The sequence below is a fragment of the Coenobita brevimanus genome, chromosome 102 (genome assembly GCF_032717465.1).
Source record: "Coenobita brevimanus isolate Jiangsu-jjx chromosome 102, ASM3271746v2, whole genome shotgun sequence".
Lineage (NCBI taxonomy): Eukaryota > Metazoa > Arthropoda > Malacostraca > Decapoda > Coenobitidae > Coenobita > Coenobita brevimanus.
This window is the reverse complement of record NC_137055.1, coordinates 14,957,102-14,976,147: the sequence shown is the minus strand read 5'-3', so window position 1 is coordinate 14,976,147 and position 19,046 is coordinate 14,957,102. Positions and strand designations below refer to the sequence as shown.

The 19,046-nt window shown below is 41.7% G+C and overlaps 1 protein-coding gene across 1 annotated transcript in view; it reads left to right on the top strand.

The window, feature by feature from the left end:
* The window catches only part of LOC145415296 (mitochondrial outer membrane protein SLC25A46-like), a 232,621-nt gene that overhangs the window by 103,393 nt on the left and 110,182 nt on the right, over nucleotides 1-19,046 (top strand). The gene's annotated exons all lie outside the window — the stretch shown is intronic.

Genomic DNA, 19,046 nt, shown 5'->3' with positions numbered 1-19,046 from the left:
AAAACTGTGAAAACCTTCGGGAAGTGAACGAAAATCTGGGACATGAGACTGACCTTGACTTCACCCTCTCACATATCATCTGTCAGTTCACCACCTGCTGTCATGACGAGTGGATGTACGATTTTTTTGCTCCTGGCCATGCCTAAAAACACCTAGTTACACCCATTATCTTGACTCAGACAGAAAATACAATCTTTTTCCTCCCTTGCAAGACACATTCAACCACCCTGTTTACGAGACAGCAATGTATATTGCGAAAATAACAAGGTAATATGATAAAGATGAATGTAAAATGATAAAGATGAACATATTACGGAAAAAAATACATTTTCCCCTGCCTGTAAACTTACTTATTTCTGCTTTGTATCTGTATTCGTAATAATTAGACTTCTGAAACTGCATTACGATTCTATTTTTAGCCATGCTCATGGTGTGGGAGCTCGAAGTTGCGACTCAACTTCCTTATTGCTAAGTGGATCTGACTCTCCACTTTATTCTCCTGTGGCAGAGTCTAGGCTTGGAGGACGTGCAGATTTCTTATTTAGGACCGAAAATTCAACTCTTTCGCTCCCTTTTCCCAGCATGGGCACAATGATAACCTAAAAAATAACTCAAAACTACCATAAACATATTTTATATCAAAAAGGTGAAAAAATATTCATAATTTTTTTTCCAGCCATTCCTAACAGGTTATGTACTGAAATCATTCGATATCATCATATCTCATATATGCACAACATTTCAGCACCATTCGTATTGTTTTTGGAGGTAAAAAAAAAAAAAAAAAAAAAAAAAAAACCCTGCCCAGTTGCATTGCGGCATTGGCCCTGGGCGGCGATATCGGTTGCCGATATTTCTGCAACTTCTGTGCTCCATTGCAAGCCATAAAATGTGTCTAGGAAGCTGGGATTTGTACTGTTAGGTGCATCTGAACTTTCTCTTCAACATGGTAAGAAAAAAAAATCAATTTTCGAAACTTCAAAAAATGGCCCTGGTGTCAGCCTGGTGTGCACGGTAAATTCCAGGCCTTCGGCCACGGAGGGTTTAAATGTCAGGACCAAGTTCCTTAGCCCCAGGCTCCTACTCATCTCATGGGGCAATGTAGGATTGGATGATGGATGGATGAATGGATGGGTCATCATTTTACCCTTTATTCCCTTTGTTCAAATGTGGGGAATAGCTTGTACAGTATAGAGGGGTAGAGGCTTCCTTCAGTTGATAGTTGGTTAGTATCTAATAGCCAGAAGAAAATGTCCATGGGAGGCCTTGCCTGCACCCATGTACATCATCAAGTATTTCACATCATAAACATTGAATTTCCAAGCATTAATCCACTTTCTGCACACAGCTTTTTCCCATGGATTTCTTTGTCACTTTCTCCATTTCCATCACTCCTTGCTTATTCCTTCTAAAGCTTCTTTTTCCAATTATATATTCATATCCCATACAGCAGTGTTTCTCAGCTGGTGGTCCACAGGATGTTCACTATCTTTGGTAATAAACTGGAGATTGGTGCATATATTTTTAAATTTATTGAAAATTCAGTACAAAAAATTTTATCAAAATAAATAATTGGCCATTCCTTTTATTGTATTAATTCTATTGATTATTCCAGTATGACTGATACTTACCCAGATCTGTCAACACATGCAGTCAGATGTCTTCTGTCATTTACATCAACTTCCATGTGTGAGAGCAGATTTTCATGTTTGTTGCACATTAAGTCCAAACAGAGGAATTGGCTTGCAGTGGAAAGCGATATTCATTGTGCCTTGCCAAGTACCACTCCTAACATTAAAAAGCTTGTCTGTGAGAAGAGAATCCAGAAGTCTGGTTGCAAAGAAAAATGTTGGTTTTATACTCCTACATAATTTCAAAATTCTGTTTGTTAGAAATAGATTTCACAGCAAAATGTTAGAGAAATATTCATGTATTTCCTGGAAACTGTGTTTGGCAGAAATATATTTCAGACCAAAATGTCAGCTGTCTACTATTTTGTATCATTTCTCGAAATTCTGTTTGTTAGAAATTTATTTCTAACAAAAAATGTTTGTTGTCTATGCTTTATTTATCATTACTCAAAAATGAAATGGTCCATGATATTTTTTTTAATTGGGCTGGTGGTCCATGGCCTGAAACGAGTTGAGAACCACTGCCATACAGCTGTTACCTGCTCAGTCACCTTGAAGATCCCCCATTCACATCACAGAGTATGCCCTTTCTATATGCTTTCCTCATCTACATGGATTGTACTGATTGTCACCCATTTCACACAGTATACTGGTACTCGTTTGCTAACCCACAGTAACCTCACATTAACTGTGTGAGGTTTCAGCCTCGGTCAAATTATCTCTGTCTCATATTCATGTACTTTCACGCTGACTGCATTTTCGCGAAGCGAAATTTTTCATTGATCTGTCCATGTAAATTTACTTTTCATGATGGGATAAATATTTTGGTGTCATTTTAAAGTTGAGTAGTTTTACTGTATCATAATATGTTCAAAAAGGGAGAAAAATAAAAATAATAATAAGCCAAAATGGCTAGTCAAAAAAAAATAAGCCAAAATGACAAGTTGAAGTTAGCTGCAAATGACAAATTTTATACTTAGGCTTAGAAAAATATTTGCCAAAAAATAATGTAATAAAGAATTTATATATATATATATATATATATATATATATATATATATATATATATATCTATCCATCCATCCATCCATCCATCCATCATCCAATCCTACATTGCCCCATGAGGAGCATAGGAGCCCGGGGCTAGGCAGTTGGTCCCGACATTTAACCCCTAGGGTACGCAATTCTCCAGCCTCGACTGTCCCACAGGACGCAAAAACAGGCCTATTTTTCAACTTTCACAAAGGTTAAAAGTTTTATGCCCGATTTATAGAGCTTGAATTTACACACCTGAAAACACAAACCCCACCCTCCTAGACCCAATAGTTACCGAGCTGTGGCCCGTCAAAATTTATAATAGTTACCCATCATGGACCCGGCGAGAAAGAAAATATGCCACTCGCACCTGTTTTCTTCACAAAAATACATACAAAAATCACCAAAATCAATTTTTTTTGGTGTGTATTGATGTTATAAACCATTGTAATGTGCATAGAAAAAATAAAATGGTGACAAACCCCCCAATAAATATGATAAATAGTAAAAATTATCCTCCCCTCCCCTCCCCTCCCTGCCAAGCTGTCAAATCTAGCTAGGGAAAATGGTCGTGAACCCCCCAATAAAAATATGACAAATAGCAAAAATTATCCTCCTCTCCCCACACCTCCAGTCCCCTCCCTCCCCTTCCCTTCCCTCCCCTCCTCTTTCCTCCTTTCCCTTCCCTCCCTTCGCCTAATTTCCCCTCCCCCCTTTCCTCTCCCTCCTCCCCTCCCCTCCGAGCTGTCAAAACTAGTTAGTTTTCGTTTCGTTTCTTTTCATTTTTGAAGGCTCCAACATGCTTGCATGCGTCGGCATAAAATATAATTTCTTTTTCAAGTGGGTTTTGAATAAAGACAGCTAAAATAATTGTGGTGTGCATATCTGTATCCAAAGACACGAATAAATTACAGGTAAAATTACACCATAAAGCGTAAAAAATATGCAATATTCGAGGCTGGGGAGGTAAAGATATTGTGTGCTAGGGGGTGGGGCTGATTTTCTGCCAATACTACTGATACTTAAAAGTAATTTAGTGCGTATCATATCACTCACTGTAAGTTATTTTGTTAAACAGAATTTGGATATTTTATAAGGATGATGGATGGATGGATGAAAAATAAATTATTGGTAATATCCAATTATTTAGTACCATGTGAAAGGATGTGAAGGTGTGTCATGGATGCAAGAGCATATAAAGGTTGGAGGAGTGGACTTTCTGACCATCACCAAGTGGTGGTCAGAATCAAGGTCCAAATAAAATGGAGAAATAGAATAAGGGAAGGATGGGAGGAAGGAGTAGATGCAAGGAGAGTGGAAAGGCTACAAGAGGATTAGGAAAAGGCAGAATATAAGAGAAAAGTGGAGAAGCGATTGGGTAAATATGGATTGGAGCAGATGGAGGACGTGGAAAGTATGTGCAAGATATTTACAAAAGAGGTATGTGCAGCATGTGAGGTGGTGTGTGGGGTGAGGAGAAGATGAAGGGGGGTGCAAGGAACAGCATGGTGGAATGAAGATGTGAGACAGGGTGTGGCACAAAAGAAGAAAGCATATAGTGAGTGGATGAGAAATAGGGGTGTGGAAGAAGTTGAGAGGCAGAAGAGAGAGTTATATGGAGAGAGGAAGAGAGAGGTAAAAAGATCAGTAAGAGAGAGTAAGAAGAGAGTGGACGAGGAATTTGGAAGGCATTTGAGTGTGAAGTGGAGGGACTGTAAGAAAATGTCCTGGAAAGAGGTAGAGAGAGTTAGACAGGGTGGCAATGAAGTTAGTCGGAGAGTGAACAATAAAAACGGTAGATTACTATGGTCTGTCTATTTTATGAAGCACGTTTAGGCGTTGTCCTTCTTGGGAATTTTCTCGGCAGCCACTTTGCCAAACGTGTACACCACTCTGTCTGTCTATCTATCTATTGCCAGATGCCTCAATCCCGTTCGGGGTGGCCACAGACAAATCGTCTCCACGTCGCCCTGTCCCCCGCCATTTCACTGCCCCGCTCCCAACTCACACCTCCCTCTCTCATATACCTCTCCACCCCATCCCTCCATCTCATCCTTGGCCTCCCCCTCTCTCCTCCCCCCTCCACCTCACTCACATACACTCTCTTCGTCAGTCTTTCACCCTCCATCCTCTCCTCATGGCCAAACCATCTCAGTGTATTCCTCCTAACGTTTCCAATCACATCCACACCACAATGCTCCTTTATATTCTCATTTGTCAGCCTGTCTCTCCATGTGATTTCACAGGCTCCTCTTAAATAACCTCTTTCCACTGCTCTCACTTCTTGCTTATGTCCTTCCAGCAACATCCAAGCTTCACTTCCATATGTTAGAGTTGGTATCACAATACTGTCATGTAGTAACTTTTTCACTACCATGCTGACTTCCCTGCTTCTTATCACTGCTTTCAAGGAACCAGCAACCTTTCTTCCCTGCTGTACCCTTTCAAGCACTTCACCTTCCAAACCTCCATCCTTACTCATCACACTACCCAAGTACTTAAACGTACTCACATTTTCCAATTCCTCACCATCCAACTTCGCTGTCCATTCACTGCCTTCACCTCTCTCAAAGACCATCACTTTACTCTTCCCTACATTCACCTTTAGGTTCCATTTCTTATACACACTCCCAAACTCATCCACCAAGCCTTGCAGCTCTCCTTCATCTTCACTCAACAACACAGTATCATCTGCAAACAACAGTACAGGGAGTTTCCAAACACTACCCTCTCTCACCAGGGCCACTTCAACATCCACTACCCTGCTTTGTACCTCTTTTATTACCCCATCCATGTACAGATTGAACAACCATGGAGACATGACATATCCCTGTTTCAACCCAACCTTCAAAGAGAAAAATTCACTCATTTCACCATCCACACACACTGCAGCCTTAGCACCATCATACATACTCTTCACAGCATTCAACAACTTCCCGTCTACTCCATATATTGTTAATACTTTCCACAATCCTTGTCTATCCACCATGTCATATGCTTTCTCCAAATCTGTGATAGCTGCATAGAACTTCTTTCCCTTCTCTAGAAACTTTTCCACTAAAGATCTAAGAATGAATATCTGATCTACACAACCTCTTCCCTTCCTAAAGCCTTCCTGTTCTTCTCCAACTAATTCCTCTGTTCCTTCTCTAACTCTGTCAGTAAGTATCCTACCGTACACTTTTCCTATTATACTAAGAAGACAGATACCCCTATGATTGCCACACACTTGCTCTTCTCCTTTTTCTTTGTACAAGGGAATAATCATACCTGACTTCCAATCCTCCGGGACTCTACCTTCCTCCCAGGCCAATCTGCACATTTTCCACATCCATTCTACTACTGTCTCTCCCCCATACTTCAGCATTTCACCACACACTCTATTAATTCCTGGGGCTTTCCCCAATTTAACTTTCTTCATTGCTTCCACAACTTCTATCCTACTGATTTCTTCCTGTCTTCTCACCTCCCTCCTCCTCCCAGCCATTCCCCTGCCACTTATACTCACATTACATCCATCCTCTATGTTCAAGAATTCCTTTAAGTGTTCTCTCCATCTACTCACTTTTTCTCCCTTCTCCACTAGTAATCTACCATTTTTATCTTTCACTCCCCTGCTAACTTCACTTCCACCCTGTCTTACTCTTTTCACCTCTTTCCAGAACATTTTCTTACAGTCCCTCAACTTTACACTCAAGTTCCTTCCAAATTCCTCATCCACTCTCTTCTTACTCTCTATTACTAATCTTTTCACCTCTCTTTCTTTCTACATATAACTCTCTCTTCCATCTCTCAACTTCTTCCACGCCCCTATTTCTCATCCATTCATTGTATGCTTTCTTCTTTTGTGCCACAGCCTGTCTTACCTCTTCATTCCACCACGCTGTTCCTTGCACACCCCTCTGTCTTCTCTTCATCCCACACACCACATCACATGCTGCACATATTTCTTCTGTGAATATCCTGCACACACCTTCCACGTCCCCCATCTGCTCCAATTCATATTTGCCTAATCGTTCCTTCACTTCTCTCGTATACTCTGCCTTTTTCTCATCCTCTTGTAACCTTTCCAGTCTCCTTACAAATACTCCTTCTTCCCATCCCTCCCTTCTCTTATTTCTCCATCCTAATTGGACCTTGATTCTGGCCACCACCAAGTAGTGGTCAGAAAGTCCACTCCCCCAACCGCTATAAGCTCTTGCATCCATTGCACATTTTCGCATCCTTTCATCCACACACACATAATCAATCATTGCCTTCCTTTCATTCAGTTCACCACCCACCCTTCTCATCACTTTCCATGTATACCTGTGGATCATCTTGTGCCTGAAGAGGGTATTGGTTATCACAAACCCTCTCCCAGCACAAATGTCCACTAACGCACTGCCATTCTCATCTGTCTCAGCAGGCACACCCCAGTCACCAACTATTCCATCCACCATCACATCCCTACTTTACCATTCATATCACTGATCAGAAACACTCTCTCATTCCTTCCAAACTTTTCCATGCACACTTCCACATTTGTCCATAACTCTTCTCTCACTCTGCTTGCATGATCTTGCGTTGGCTCATACACACACACAATCGCTCACATTTGTATTCCAACTTTCAGTCTTACCCACACAATCCTTGACCCAACTGATCCATACTCTCCTATGCTCTTCTTCCATCTGTTACTCACAACTATACATACTCCTTTTTTTGCCCTCTCATTCTCACCTACTCCTGCACATATACCACATCCATACTCCCATTCTCTCACACTCTCACTTCTCCATTTCGTTTCAGTTATTCCGCATGCATCAACTTTTGCACCCTCAGGCACCTGGACAATCTCTGTCTCTTTCACCTCATCATTCGCTCCCCTTACATTCCACATTCCGGTTACCATGTCCTTTGTCCGGTCTTTGTCGTCATCGTTTGGTCAGTCCTTGTCCGAGGCTTATTGTTTGTCTTTTTAGTTAGTTGCTTTCCAGGGAGGGGCACTAACCCTCCGCCAACCCTTTTATTCACCTTTTACGACAAACATGGATACTGGGGGAGTATTCTTGAAAAAAAAAACCTACCCCCAGGGGGGTAGCTATTTACTACTTCTAAATGAAGTTTATTTACAGTACGTATATATATATTTAATTTTCTAATAAGGCTATATAATGTTATAAATGTCATTTTTTTTCTATTAATAACAATGACTTTTTATAAATACCAGAACACTTGCCAATATTACTTTCCAACGTTGCCACGCTTGTAAGGGTGAAGTGACCGTGTTAATCCAGGTCATTTCCACTCTGGCCGCCACCTGAGATGGATGCTATTTCTCCTGCTACTCGCTCTCTTGTGCTCCACAGTAGAGAAAAAGAACTTATTTACAATGTAAATAAGTATTTTTCAGAAGAGAAGGCAAAAGAGGACCTGTAATTTTTCCCTCGAAAGCTGTTAATTAGGTCTCCTTGGGAAAACCTCTATAAAAAAAAAATGCACCTTGACTTTTACCTCAAATGTGGTTTGGAAATAAAGTAAAATTATAAAGAACAAATAAAACATCATACTCTAAGGAAAGTATCATATTCATAAGAAAAACATAATGTTGACAGACAGACAATAACAGAGAGAGAGAGAGAGAGGAGGGAAAGGGAATGGAGATAATGGGGATCGGCAGACAACGAGATAGGGAGGTTGGAGAGGCCGGAGATAAGGAAGAAAAGGCACGACTGAGGGAGGGAGGGAGGGAATGTGGTGGAAATTGAATAGGAGCGCAACAAGACAGGGGGCTTTTCCTCAACCTCGGAGGTGGTGTGGAAAATAAATTGAAATTATAAACCATAAATAAAACATCATACTTTTAGGAGAAAATCACAGTCATAATAAATAATAATGTTAGAGCTAGAGAGAGAGACAGTCAATCAGGAGGCTTTTCCTCAAATTTTAATCATTCATAAAACCTTGTAGACTTTTTATAGAAAGAAATCTACAAAAAATGCAATTTCTATATGCAGAGAGAGAGAGAGGAGAGAGAGTGGTGTGCTGGGAGGGAGAGTTGTCATTTGTGCCTTTCTCTAATTCGATTAAGTTGCCCAGTACAAAGTATGACAACACTGTGGGATTGGGACTCCCCAAGAGGGACAGTGCCCAAACGCTCTTCATAAAATAGATGGACCATAGTGGAGAAGGGAAAAAAAGTGAGCAGATGGAGAGAACACTTAAGGAATTGTTGAACACAGAGAATGAAAGTAATGCGAGTATAAGTGGCTGGGGAATGGCTGTGAGAAGAGAGGAGGAAATCAGTAGGATGGAAGTTGTAGAAGCAATGAAGAAAGTCAAAATGGGGAAAGCCCCAGGAATTGATGGAGTGTGTGGTGAAATGCTGAAGGGTGGGGGAGAGATAGTAGTAGAATGGATATGGAAGATGTGCAGATTGGCCCGGGAGGAAGGTAGAGTCCCGGAGGATTGGAAGGCAGGTATAATTATTCCCTTGTACAAAGGAAAAGGAGAAAAGCAAGTGTGTGGTAATCATAGGGGCATTTGTCTTCTTGATGTAAGAGGAAAAGTATATGGTAGGATACTTATTGACAGAGTTAGAGAAATAACAGAGGAATTAGTTGGAGAAGAACAGGGAGGTTTTAGGAAGGGAAGAGGCTGTGTAGATCAGATATTCATTCTTAGATCTTTAGTGGAAAAGTTTCTAGAGAAGGGAGAGAAGTTGTATGCAGCCTTCATGGATTTGGAGAAAGGATATGACAGGGTGGGTAGACAAGGATTGTGGAAAGTGTTAAGAATATATATAGTAGATGGGAAGTTGTTGAATGCTGTGGAGAGTATGTAAGAGGGGGCTAAGGCTGCAGTGCGTGTGGATGTAGAACTGTGTGAGTTTTTCTTTTTGAAGGTTGGGTTGAAACAGGGATGTGTCATGTCTCCATGGTTGTTCAATCTGTATATGGATGGGTTTATAAAAGAGATTCAAGGTAGGGCAGTGGATGTTGGAGTGGCCCTAATGAGAGAGGGCAGTGTTTGGAAACTCCCTGTACTGTTGTTTGCAGATGATACTGTGTTAAGTGAAGATGAAGGGGAACTGCAAGGCTTGGTGGATGAGTTTGGGAAAGTGTGTAAGAAATGGAATCTAAAGGTGAATGTAGGGAAGAGTAAAGTGATGGTCTTTGAGAGAAGTGAAGTCAGTGAATGTACAGTGAGGTTGGATGAGGAGGAAATGGAAAGTGTGAGTACATTTAAGTACTTGGGTAGTGTGATGAGTAAGGATGGAAGTGTGGAGGGTGAAGTGCTTGAAAGGGTGCAACAAGGAAGAAAGGTTGCTGGTTTCCTTGAAGGCAGTGATAAGAAACAGGGAAGTGAGCATGGAATTGAAAGAGTTACTACATGATGGTATTGTGATACCAACTCTAATGCATGGAAGTGAAGCTTCGACCTTGCTGGAGGGACACAAGTCAAGAGTGAGAACAGTGGAAATGAGTTATTTGAGAGGAGCATATGGATTCACATGGAAAGACAGACTGACAAATGAGGATGTGAAGGAGCATTGTGGTGTGGATGTGGATGTGATAGGAAGTGTTAGGAAAAATACATTGAGGTGATTTTGCCATGTGGAGAGGATGGAGAGTGAGAGATTGACGAGGAGAGTGTATGTAAGTGAGGTGGGTGGGAAGACAGGGCAGGGGAGGCCGAGGATGAGATGGAGGGATGGGGTGGAGAGGTATATGAGGGAGTGGGATGTGAGCTGGGAGCGGTGCATTCAAATGGCAAGGGACAGGGCAACGTGGAGGGGATTTTTTTTGTGGCCACCCCATGTGGGATTACGGCATCTTGCAATAGATAGATTGACCGATATTTTGAGTACGTGGAGCGTAGCAGTTTAATGACAAACTTGAAAAAAAGCAACTCGCACGAGTGTGGGCAACAGCCTAATTGATTTGTCTCCAATGCACTGGTATTGGTGTCGGTAGTAGTATCGGTATCGGTCCAATTTTGTAGTATCAGCATCGGTATTGGTAAAAATTTTGTTATTGGTACAGTACTCTTAATTTGTCAGTGTTTTCCGGTCATTCAGGCATATTTAGACATCAAGACACACATACAAATATATGCGAAGTAATGCTGAACACCATGAAAACCATGAAATAAAGAAAAATGAAATCCAAAAAACACCCTATCAATACACCACTGTATGTACAGTACCCCTCCTAATTTTGGCGCTGTTTTCAGGTCAATCTGCCACATTTAGACATCAAAACACACATAGGAATATTCAAAGTAATGCTAAACACCAAGAAAACCATGAAAGAAAGCCACTGAAAACCAGAAAAACACCCGCCCTATACACGACTGTATGTACAGTACCCCTCTTAATTTTGGCACCGTTTTCAGGTCAGTCTGTCATATTTACACATCAAGACACACACACTATTATCCATATTAATGCTAAACATCTTGAAAACAATGCATAAGCAGCAAAAATCCACAGAAAAAACTGATGGCTGTTTGAAAGTCTGTTGTCTGTGATGAGTGATTGCTCTCAGGACTCAAAAAAAAAAAAATAATAATAAAAAAAAAAAAAATAATAATAATCCACGACCAAATATGCCACCATAAATTAGTTTTATTGTCATAAATGGTACACCTTCATCTTCTCTGGTGTGTAGACTATAAGATGAGATAATAAAAACACCTAAAACTGACAAGTAAGAATACAAAATTCAAGCAGGAGTAAAGTGTTCATGAGTGAAACTTACCTTCATATAACTTCCCTCCATCCTAATTCAAAATTTTGCCAGCATCTTCCAAGCGTCAAGCATATGTCTAGATGTAGAATTTCATGAGGTTTTTCATGGTCACCATGGAATTTCCGTACGACCGATAGTAGTTGAATAAAATGCAAAAAGCTTTGAAAACTTGAGAGTCAATGCTATCACCACGGAAGAAGGTAAAGACTGAGGGAGTGAGGGAGGAATTGAGAGGGTATGGAGGAGGGAAGGGAGAGGGGGAGAGGCGAGGCTGTGGGCAGGATTCTCCCCCTTCTGTTAGCAGGCGGACGGATGCTTTTGCTGTGCATTTACTTGTGGCTTGCAGTCCATGCGGAAACACAGCTCATCAAGACTGGGGGACTTCTGACCATCGATAGTGAGGTGTACAGCCGCTGTCGCCGAACATGTACTCGTGGCATGTGGTCTGTGTTTGATGCAGGTGGCTGTCGGGATAGACTTAGCCCCCCTGGCCATGCGATATTAGACATTCGGTGGGGAATGCCCCCGGACATTTTGACACCGCTCTCGGGTTATAGTTGTATTACTCAGGTCCTGGAGGTTCGTTGGGAGTGATAAGACGGGTACGCAATTTTGACCATTCAGTACAGGGTCAGACGGACATCTTAGCTCTGGTTGTGGGTTAAAGACTACAGGTCTCCCTCATTTTACGCTGTATCGTTTTACGATATTTTGCATTTATGATCCTTCTTCTTTAGTACCAAGTGTTCATTTTATGATTGAGCTCCATCGCATTTAGGATTGGGCATGTGGAAATCCCGCGCTCACAGGCAGATCAGCTAAGAGTGGCGTGGCATACCCGCTCCACCCACACAATTTCCTGCGCTTTTTCCAGTCTGACCCGCGTGCTTGTTCATCATACAACCTCTGTGCGTCTGTGTGCATCAGTGCCCAGGATATTACTATTTTTCCTGTTCTTCATATTTTGCACCCCTAGTGCCACCACCGTGATGTCTTGTAAATGCCCTGCAACATCTGGTGCTGGTGATATGAAGCCAAAGAAAGCAAGAATGTCCTTAACCCTGGAGTCTAAGCTTAATACACTATTGTGAAGCGGCACAAAGCAGGTGAGGGGGCAAACTCCATCGCTCGTTCCATGAGTCTTGCACAGTCGACTGTATCGACTGTTATAAAGCATGCTGTCAACATTAAGAAAGCTGGGAAGACAAGCACGACTCTACAATACATAAAACATCATCATTATTATTGCATATTAGATCGCTTGTATGGGTCTTGGGTTCCTTATACACGAGTCCAGGAACACATTATTATTTTTCCCATTAAACCTTAATTTCGCTTTACGATATTTCGGTTTACGGTTGCCTTTCTAGGAAAGAATACCAATCGTAAAACGAGGGAGGCCTGTACTTCCCGCTCACGGCTCGAGCCCAGGGGCCACGATGCCGAATGTTTGGACATGTCGGCTGGCCAGCCGAAGTTCTCGGGCACTTTTACATCCGGATAATAGCAAGTAAATTTGGATAATAGTTTAATATAGCCAAGGCCCAGCATCCGGATACTGAACACGTTCGGATAATGAATTTCCGGATGGTTAAGGGATCACTGTAGTTCCATTTTTACAAAGCACAACCCATTGTAATACTTAGAAGCATTGTCATAGCTATGGCTTGTATTTCTTCTTTTTTGCACTATCATTATGTATTGTTGAGAAGCAGGAGTGCCAGCTGGGTGGTACTTGAAAATTTCCAGTGACTTTCTCACATGAAGAACCTAGTCAGAGTTGCCAGATAGCCCTCTGTTGTGAAGGGAGGTACTGTATTTTGTAAAGTTATGCATTAATTTTTATTTGTTTTGTCTCTAATGTTTTATTTGGATGATTATTTAATATTCAAATTTGATTTCAGTTTACATGCTGCGGCACTTAGAGTGCTGTGTAGTGTAAGATAGCTCTGGAATGTTTTGCATGTCTCCAGCATAGAAAACTGCTGTTTCTAGGAGTACGTGGTAGAACATTTGAGTATCGAGCAAGGTTATAAAAGGATGGGGGAGAGATTAGTGTTTTAGTTTAGTTTAACTTGTGGCCTTGTGAAGCTAGTGTAGCTCTGGTACTTGTGAAAACAGCAAAGTTTAGTTGGCAAGCATACAGTGTAAATACTTGGAAAATAAAAACTACAAACGTGAGAAGCCTGCGTCATTATGACGCCTTACTTGATCTCGTGTACACCGAAAGGCTGACCCTGCGAAGAATGATTCACCAGACGATATCCTTCCTATTCAGAATTATTGCAGTTGTAGCCTGTGGAAGTGTGGGACGAGGGCATAACAAGTGGTGTCAGGAGTGGGGTAAAAGAGTGCTACAGTGAATCAGATCTTCGACAAGAAGCCGGAAGGTGTTCAGACAAGAAGCTAAGCTAGGCAGGAGGAGGCGTCTCTGGCTGCAATCATGAAGTTGCTACTAGCACAAAGTGAAGGACAGAAAGAGCAGAAGAATGAATTCAGAGAACAACAACAGACACAAAGTGAAGAACAGAAATAGCTCAAGAAAGAACTAGAGAACAGCCACAAACACAAAGTGAACAGCTACAAGCACAAAGCAAAGAACAGAAAGACCAAAATGAAAGTCTTCAAGAGTCATAACAAGAGCAACAGAAGGAGTTGCAACCGAAGATGCAGAGACTGTTTGACGCTTTCATGGGGGAAATGAAGGAAGAACAACAACAGTTGAAGGAGGAAGTATACACTGAGCTACAGCAGCAGAAATGTGAGGTGAGCAGTAACGTGATGGAGTACAAACAGCATCTAAATAACCAGTTGAAGCATGTAAATGACCAATTGAAGATAATTAGTGAGGGAATTGTGATGGAGTGCAGGCAGGATGTAGATAACCAGTTGAAGATAATTATTGAGAGAATTGAGGCTGTAGAGAAGTCTTGCAGGTTAATGTACAGGGAGCATATGAAAAAAATGGACAAAGTATGGTGATTCTTGATGAATCTCTTGCATCTAAAGGTAGCATTACATGGTTGAATAGTCTAGGAATTTTGAGTCCCGGACATAATCATGATGTCCCAGTCTTTTTTATCCAAAACCAGTGAAGTGCATGGCTATCATGGGGGTCCAATGAAAAAGAAACCTCAGGAATTTGATGGTAAAGTATCTTGGGAAACTTATGTGCAATTTGAGTTACTTGCTGATCAGAATGATTGGGATCATAGGCAGAGAGCAGTGCAGCTTGCTACTAGCCCCAAAGGTGCGGCAGTGGAGATTCTTGGCCAGATGTTAGTGGAGAGGAACAGTTATCAGTCCCTAGTAGAAGTGTTGGATCAGATATGCGGCTGTGTACCAGACTGAGGTTTACAGGTCAAGATTCCGGATCTGTGTATAGGCTCGAGGCAAATCCCTCCAGCAGCATGCTTATGACCTGGAGAGTATGGCATACAAGGCATACCGTGGAGCAGCATCTAACTTGTTGGCTGTTCTTCTAAGGGACCAGTTAATCAATGCTCTTGACAGTGCAGAGTTTAACCCCTAACTGCCGGGTGTCAGTCAAAACTGTCAAGAAATTGGTGGCTGGTCGGTGCCAGGTGTCCGTAGGAACCGCACTTGTTTTCACGCCAAAGGTTGAAGTGGCCGCCACTTTATCTTGTCACCAAAAGCTAGGGAGGGACTCCCGCCACCCGAGCCAACCATACCTCAGTCGCCTCTCTTACTGCCAGGTGTAAGATGATCTCTTCTTAACCCTTCTTGTCCGATTCTGTTTCCGCCTCACGTGGACTTTTGCCTCATCCTCCCCAGCCAAGCCTCTTTCCAAGAATACTAGGAAAGGACTCAGTGATAGTGCCACAGGGCATGCCTTGGGCACCACTGTGTCTAGGTTATCTAGTAATAGAGAAGTTACCACAGTGAGAGCAAAGCCATAGTGGGGCCCGGGGAAGAAGCACAAACACATCTTGTTCTTGCGGCAAAAATTACTCCTCTTTCTCACGTCATGACTCATCAGTGCAACAACCTACGGACCTAGGGATACTTTCATTTGCAAGAAAAAGGGTTGGTGAGTAATATGGTCTTTAGTTTGTTTCTCTACCTCCTATAATTTCTGAGATATTAAAGTTTTAAAACAGGCTGTTTCTGGAAAAATTTCCGTAGTGAGAAAAATGGCATTTTAACCCCTTAACCGGGGGGATATCGGGAGTGTGCCGCGTGCGTCCCACGGGGATAATTGCGCTTCGACTGACTTTTTAAAAATATTTGCCAAAAATCAGTTGTTAGTCCTAGAATATTATAATTACATAAGCATATGGCACTTACCTTCAGCCTTCTCTTGGGATGTTTGTTGAGCCTTCTCGACTACTGTGGGACTTGTGGAGACTTCTGAAGCTGGGTAACGAAGTCTCCAGTTGACACTTCCCGATTCCCCATAATATGGTTACCACTGCCTGATATTATCACTACTAACAGTATTCTATGAATTTCAAGTAGTTTGGAATCCATATTCAAAAAAAAAAAAAACTGAAAGCAATGTAAATTACGAGCGCATACGAACTTTCCTCCCGCACTCGTTCCCCGATGGTATTCTGAGGCGGAGCTGTCATTTTTTATTTATAAACACACTCACACTTTATATTCCTAGTACTACATTACACTTATTTATATATACAGTATATATCCTTAAGTTTCTTTCAGTACTAGTATTTTATTTTCACTCCAGACATTCACTTTCTTGTTCAGTAAACTAGTGTAGAGGGTGAAGCTTTCACTTTCATTACTCCAAGTATTTATACACGCTAGAGCGAAGCTTTCACTTTCACTTTCATTACTCCAAGTATTTGTACTCGTATTCTTATATTACTAATTATTTACATTTCTATATACATTTTCTGTTTTATTTACATTATTTACATTTCTATTTTATTTACACTATGTTATGCACTGTCACTTGCAGTAACTTATAAAACTATTTTCCACTTCAATTATATTTACCTTCATTGATTTCTGACCACTACTTGGTGGTGGCCAGAATCAAGATCCAATTAAGATAGAGGAATAGAAGAAGAGAAGGACGGGAAGAATGAGTATTTGTAAGGAGAGTGGAAAGGTTACAAGAGGATGAGAAAAAGGCAGAGTATAAGAGAGAAGTGGAGGGACGATTGGGCAAATATGAATTGGAGCAGATGAGGGACGTGGAAGGTGTGTACAGGATATTCACAGAAGAAATACGTGCAGCATGTGATGTGGTGTGTGGGATGAAGAGAAGACGGAGGGGTGTGCAAGGAACAGCGTTGTGGAATGAAGAGGTGAGATAGGCTGTGACACAAAAGAAGAAAGCATACAATGAATGGATGAGAAATAGGAGCTTGGAAGAAGTTGAGAGGCGGAAGAGAGAGTTATATATAGAAATAAAGAGAGAGGTGAAAAGATTAGTGAGAGAGTAAGAAGAGAGCGGATGAGGAATTTGGAAGGAACTTGAGTGTAAAGTGGAGGGACTGTAAGAAAATGTTTTGGAAAGAGGTGAAAAGAGTAAGACAGGGTGGAAGTGAAGTTAGCAGGGGAGTGAAAGATAAAAATGGTAGATTACTAGTGGAGAAGGGAGAAAAAGTGAGCAGATGGAGAGAACACTTTAAGGAATTGTTGAACATAGAGGATGGAAGTAATTCGAGTATAAGTGGCTGGGGAATGGCTGGGAGATGGAGGGAGGTGTGAAGACAGGAAGAAATCAGTAGGATAGAAGTTGTGGAAGCAAAGAAGAAAGTTAAATTGGGGAAAGACCCAGTAATTGATGGAGTGTGTGGTGAAATGCTGAAGCATGGGGGAGAGATAGTTGTAGAATGGATGTGGAAAATGTGCAGATTGGCCTGGGAGGAAGGTAGAGTCCCGGAGGATTAGAAGTCAGGTATAATTATTCCCTTGTACAAAGGAAAAGGGGAAAAAGAAGTGTGTGGTAATCATAGGGGCATTTGTTTTCTTAGTATAATAGGAAAAGTGTATGGTAGGATACTTATTGACAGAGTTAGAGAAAGAACAGACGAATTAGTTGGAGAAGAACAGGGAGGCTTTAGGAAGGGAAGAGGTTGTGTAAATCAGATATTCATTCTTAGATCATTAGTGGAAAAGTTTCTAGAGAAGGGAAAGATGTTGTATGCGGCTTTCATGGATTTGGAGAAAGCATATGACAGGGTGGATAGACAAGGATTGTGGAAAGTATTAATAATATATAGAGTAGATAGGAATTTGTTGAATGCTGTGAAGAGTATGTATGATGGTGCTAAGGCTGCAGTGCGTGTGAATGGTGAACTGAGTGAATTTTTCTCTTTGAAGGTTGGGTTGAAACAGGGATATGTCACGTCTCCATGGTTGTTCAATCTGTACATGGATGGGATAATAAAAGAGGTACAAGGTAGGGTAGTGGATGTTGGAGTGGCCCTGGTGAGAGAGAGTAGTGTTTGGAAACTCCCTGTACTGCTGTTTGCAGATGATACTGTGTTGTTGAGTGAAGACGAAAGAGAGCTGCAAGGCTTGGTGGATGAGTTTGGGAGAGTGTGTAAGAAATGGAATCTAAAGGTGAATGTAGCGAAGAGTAAAGTGATGGTCTTTGAGGGAGGTGAAGTCAGTGAATGGACAGCGAGGTTGGATGGTGAGGAATTGGAAAATGTGAGTACATTTAAGCACTTGGGTAGTGTGATGAGTAAGGAAAAAGGTTTGGAGGGTGAAGTGCTTGAAAGGTACAGCAGAGAAGAAAGGTTGCTGGTTCCTTGAAAGTAGTGATAAGAAGCAGGGAAGTGAGCATGGAAGTGAAAAAGTTACTACATGACAGTATTGTGATACCAACTCTAGCGTATGGAAGTGAAGCTTGGACTTTGCTGGAAGGACACAAGTCAAGAGTGAGAGCAGTGGAAATGAGTTATTTAAGAGGAGCCTGTGGAGTCACATGGAGAGACAGGCTGACAAATGAGGATATATAGGAGCGTTATGGTGTGGATGTGGATGTGATAGGAAGCATTAGGAGGAATACACTGAGGTGGTTTGGCCATGTGGTGAGGATGGAGGGTGAAAGACTGACGAAGAGAGTGTATGTGAATGAGGTGGAGGAGGGAAGAGGGAGGGGGAGGCCGAGGATGAGATGGAGGGATGGGATGGAGAGGTATATGAGAGAGAGGGGTGTGAGTTGGAAGCAGGGCAGTGAAATGGCGGGGGACAGGGCGACGTGGAGGTGATTTGTTTGTGGCCACCCCGAATGGGATTAAGGCGTTTGGCAATAGATAGATAGAAAGATAGCTTTCACTTGGTATTTACACATTATTTACATTTCCACATGCACTGTTTTAGAGTCACCAGAAAGATCGTAGTCACTGTCCCTCATTATCATTGATAAATTAGCCAGTACACGTTCCATAGCAGTCACTTAGCCCTTTACCCCTTTCCACACGAGGTTTAGTAGGGGTAGAGGTCACAGGGCCCTTTGCAGTGGGCTGAGAAGCGGCAGAATTGGACAGGTGCGAATCTGACATGGTTTCACCTTGAAAGACAACAGTAAACTGAATTATTTGGCCTAGGGGCAGGAAAGGGTTGACAGTGCCAGCGTGGTGACAGCTGCTAATTTATATGCTATGAAATGATTGGCAGGAATTCTAGACAATACATAATAAAT